Genomic DNA, 5,250 nt, shown 5'->3' with positions numbered 1-5,250 from the left:
CACTGTACCCCTAAAGCAGTGGTTCTCAACCTTTCTATTGCCGCAACCCCTTAATACAATTCCTCATGTTGTGGTGACCTCCAACCATAAAATTATTTTCATTGCTATTTCATAACTGTAATTTTGCTACTGTTATGAATTGCAATGTAAATATCTGATATGCAGGATGTATTTGCATTGAACATAATTAAAGCATAGTGATTAATCACAAAAACAATATGTAATTATATATTGTTAAATATTTATTTTTAATTACAAAAAAATGAAATTTTGTAGCATGGGTAACAGTTTTAATATAATAACAGTAAACTACATTGCTACATTTTTCAACAGTATGCGTAAAAAGCCAACATCAGTGCGAAGGTTGAGATTGCTTCTTTTTCACCAGATCAGAAATTCTCAGGGCAGTCTTTATAAGAGCACAACGAAGTTGATAATCAACAAGCTGGAAAACCCTGTTTCACAAAGATATGTTGTTGGAAATGGAAGAAGAAGGCGCAACGCAGTCTCAGATAGAACAGGATATGAATGCAAACATTTGATCCAGAATTTTGTAACTGGCATTGTGGAGAAATCAGTTCTCGCTGCATCGCTGTTAATAAGTTCAATGAACTCCTCTTGTGTTGTCTCAGGAACATTTTCTGTGAATGGGCTTCTGGCAAGTACAAATGGGATGTCAGGTAGATTTGGAAAGTACGATGAGGTTTCATCTGCAAGCATGCGCAGGTGTTCTTTAACAGAACTTATCATCATAATCCTGTTGTCTGGTTCAATGTGATGTTCCTCAAAGAAAGCAGATAAGGTAGGCAACATGTAAATTTTATTTTCATCCAATTTTTTTTTTGCCAAAGCTGCAGTTTCATTTGGAATGGATCTTTTCAGACAAATTGAGGCACGTTGCATTTGGTCCTTGCAGTGATAAATTTAACTCATACAAGATGGCAAAGATGTCAACCAAGTAAGCTATTTTCTGCAGTTCACTGTTATCGCTGAAAAGAGCTTCAAACTGTGGTCTTGCTTTCTGACTAAAAAACATTTTGGCTTCATCATGAAGCTCAAAAACACATTTTAAAACTTTTCCTTTTGACAACCATCTCACTTCAGTGTGAAATAGCAGAGCATTGTTTGGCACATCCAACTCGTTGCACAGTTGTGAAAACAGTCGTGTATTTAAACTGCTTGCCTTTACAAAGTTGACAGAATTTATGACGCTTTTCATTACTTCTCATAACTCTTGTGGCAGTGTCTTTGTTGCTAATATTTGCCGATGAATCATACAGTGAGTTCCAATGACTTTTGGTGACTCATTCAGTACCAAATGTTGAAATCCAGATCTACATCCTAGCATAGCTGGAGCACCATCTGTGCAAACACCACAAACCTTTTCCCAAGATATCTTATGCTCTTTCAGAAATAAACCAACTGTGTCAAATACATCACGTGCAGTAATTGTCGTTTCAAGAAGTTTGCAAAACAGAAACTCATCTTTAAAGTCGCCATCGTTAATATACCTCATGTAAACCAGTAACTGGGAACAGTTTGCAACGTCTGTAGATTCATCAAGCTGGATACTAAATATTGGAAGTGGAGCAGATTTAATTTCTTGGATTACCTGATCAAGAATATCAGCAGACATGCCATCTATTCTTATGCAGACAGTGTCATTGGACAAGGAAACCGCACTCAATTTTGTCACAAATTCATCTCCGATCATAAGTCGAACAATGCTGGCAACAGTAACTCCTCAGCAATGGTGTGAGGTTTCATAGCTCTGGCGTTTCTGAGTGCCACCACATATGAAGCTTCAATGGCTGCTATGTTTTGTTTGTGGTACTTGCCACCAATGTCAAGTCTGGCTTTCTTGAATCCATCAGCTTTGGTTCTAAAATAGTTAGTATCCTTACCAGCATAGCTCGGATGCTTGCTCTCAAAATGGCGTTTCAGTTTGTTCGGCTTCATCAATTCGGCTGATAGAACTTCGCAACAAATTACACATTGCGGTTTCTCGATTCCTGCTGTAAATATTGAGGTTAAACCATATTGTAAGAAATCCTCGCCATATTTCCTTTTCCTGATGTTCTTCAGATCCATTGTCATTGAATGGTTTGCTAGTGAAAATATGTAACAATAGCTTCAATAATACAAAACATGACACATGGCATAGTTCAGTCAAAACAGTTCATCAAAGTTTCCTATGTTTTACCATTCTCTGTGCTGTTCTATTTACAAACCCAGTGTTTCTCAACCTTGACAATTTTATGGCATGTGGACTTCAGCTCCTGGAACTTCGCAGCCAGCAATCACCAACTCCATGGGAGGAGTCTTACTCCTTTGGTGGAAAATCAACTCTACTATCCTGGGAAAGAAACCAGGCTCATGCAATTCAGATTTTTAGTCAGAGATCTGAGACCATGAGAAACCACAAGTCCATATTTAGATGGCCACATAATCGAGTATTCATCATGATTTGGGAGCCCAAGATGCACCACCCAACCTCAGGGAATGTAGGCAGAATCTGCCCAATATTTGCTGAAATACATTGTACTCAGATTTCATTCTGGGAATGAAATATTAAAAAGGAAAAGAGCAGAAGAAATCAACTTTTATTCCCCATTTCCAAACCCTCTTCCTGGAAGTCATAACATGTAATTAAGCACTTCAACAAAGTAATTACTCCATTATTTGAATAGGCAATCAATTAAGAATTTACACCATGTAAGGAAAGAAAAGAAAATTAAACAAAAGAAAAGAAAAGAAAAAGAAAAGAAAAGGAAAGGGGACAAAAGGACAGGACAGGACAAGGAACAAAAGAGGAGGAAAGGGGAGGGGGAGGAGAGGAGAAAAAGGAAAAAGGAAAGAAAAAAGAAAAGAAAAGAAAAGAAAAGAAAGGAGGGGAGAGGGGAGGGAAGGAGAGGAGAGAAAAGAATGGGAGAGGGGACAGGAGAGGGGGAGAAAGGGGAGTAGAAGAAAGAAAAGAAAACTCTGCTTCTTGCACAGAGCTGGCAATTGCAGAGCAATGCGCTCCTGGACGGCCCTTCCACCCCTGGCCCTATTTTACTTACATTTAGTAGTTGCTCAGCAGGGAGGGGTGGAAACTTCCAGACAGCTCGCCTTAGTTGCAGACAACTTGCAGTGTTTGCCAACTGGGACTTTTGGCAGGCTCAGCAGGGCAGAGACAGCCTGGACAATTCCTATTGGCTTTTGAAAGCCAATAGAATTAGACTCTATTCAAGAGAGTCTATTCTATTGGCGTTCGAAAGTCAAAAGAATCTATTGGCTTTTGAATGCCAATAGAATAGACTCTCTTGAATAGAGTGTATTCTATTGGCTTTCAAAAGCCAATAGAATAAGAGGGAGTAGCACAGCTCATGAAAAAGGGGGAAAACAACAACAACAACAAAAAATGCCAGACTGCGTTTCATAAGGATTCTGTGAGGAAAAACTCCAGGACTTTGGCGACCCCTGTGAAATGGTCGTTTGACCCCAAAAGGGGTTGTGACCCACAAGTTGAGAACCGCTGCCCTAAAGACACAGGAAACAAGTGCAAAGCAAGAAAGGCTCACTAAAGTCTCTCAGAATAAAGAAATACTAACTGCAGGGTTTTTTCTTCAAACTGCCTCAGGCATGTCTCAGTTTAAACAATGTAGCAACTCCAGCAATTGTGAAAAGCAATAACCTTAAATTAAGCCTGTTTATCTTCAAAGAAAACTTGCTAAAAGCCCCATATACAGACTCAAGATAAGGGGGATAAAAGTAATTACATTTGTTTAAAAGGATTAAACCTACAGAAGTCAACACTTTGAACTCATTACTAGCCTTTGTGAAACAGACTAAAATATTCCAATAACAAAGCAAACAAATCAAGCCTCTGAATTACAAAACATTGTAAAAACTGTATAAAAATCATTATGGTAATCCACTCAAGCTGCCAGTTGACCAGGAACCCACTGGCTTCCGAAATAAACCAACCTCCTTTATGACATGCTTATCTCCTGGCTTTTTATTTGATCAGCACTGACTGAATTCTTCTGGCTGGCGAAAATGAACCAGGAGATATTTTCTTCCAGCAACAGCTTCTTCCCTGTTTCTTTTTTCTCCCAGCCTGCTGAGCAATAATTCCACAGCTTCTTCTCCATTCCCTTTCCCACCAAACCACCTCCTTTTATATCATCTCCTCTCTCTCCACCCCTCCTTTTCTCTTCGGTTCACCTCCAGCTATGTGCTGTTTCTAGAAACACCAATCAGTTGGAGCCCTGCTGGCGGTCCTGGGGCTTCTGCTGAGCCCAGGCAGTCCTGCAGCTCCAGCTGCCTCTCCCTCAGGCTTGGGTCGCTTAAGCTCATTCCCTTCCACTGCTATACTTGTCTAGGAGGGTTGCGTATCACCTGCCAGGTGCCAAAGTACCACTGGTGGTATGCGTACCACTGGTTGAAAAGCCCTGAACTAGGGGACTGGAAGCTAAAACATATAAAGAACAGTTGCTGGAATTGTCTAGTCCCATGGTGGCAAACCTATGGCATGCATGCCAGACTGGGCACACAGAGCACTTTCTGTCGGCACATGCCAGAGAGATGCTCCCCTCCCCCTCTCCACATGTGCAGAGTGGGAACTGGAGAGGGCAGGGAAACCAAATCCAGCAGCGCTCTCACGGGAATAGCTGTGAGAGCTGGGCCGGGAGAGGGGAACCTATAAAAGGAGCAGGTTTTTGCGGGAGTGCAGCAAGAGAGCAAGTGAGTGAGCAGACAGCCTTTGGAAGTGATAGTGGGTGTGAGTTTGGGCTCCCTCAGCCTCTTTCCCCCTCAAGGCTGGGGCTGGTCAGATTCCGCCCATGGACAGCACTGCTCCCATCCTTGGCCAGCCCTCTTCCTCCTCCATCCTCCTCCTCCTTCTGCAGGCAGACCGTGGCTTATCGAGCCAGGCAGCACCTCTCCCCGCATGCTTCCTCAGGTGGAGGAGCCAGGCAGCTGTGGCTCTCACTCCCCTCTGATCTCCATCTGCCCAAGGCTTGAGCTTGGTGTGCCCATCTGGCCAGCAATGGGCTGGAGAGTGCCAGATGGCAGCAGCTGCCCCAGGATGAGCGGTTGGTGGGATGGGCACTCTCGATGTCTGTGGGGGAAGAAGCAGTGAGAAGGCTCTGCACCAGTCTAGCCCTGGCGTGGCATGGCAAGTGAGGCAGCAGCCCCACATGCATCCCCATGTGCAAGCACGCCCCTACCCTGCCAGGCAAGCAGAGCTGCAGCATCTGCAACAGA

General features: G+C 42.9%; 1 pseudogene; it reads right to left on the bottom strand.

Annotated features, from left to right (window-relative positions):
* Nucleotides 1-352: 352 nt before the first annotated feature.
* Nucleotides 353-3,116, bottom strand: LOC120311661 (annotated as a pseudogene).
* Between the last annotated feature and the right edge of the window lie 2,134 nt (nucleotides 3,117-5,250).

Source organism: Crotalus tigris, unplaced genomic scaffold (genome assembly GCF_016545835.1).
Source record: "Crotalus tigris isolate CLP2741 ecotype Arizona unplaced genomic scaffold, ASM1654583v1 scf7180000018371.15429387391:27106975, whole genome shotgun sequence".
Taxonomy (NCBI): domain Eukaryota; kingdom Metazoa; phylum Chordata; class Lepidosauria; order Squamata; family Viperidae; genus Crotalus; species Crotalus tigris.
This window is presented reverse-complemented; position numbering and strand designations above follow the sequence as displayed.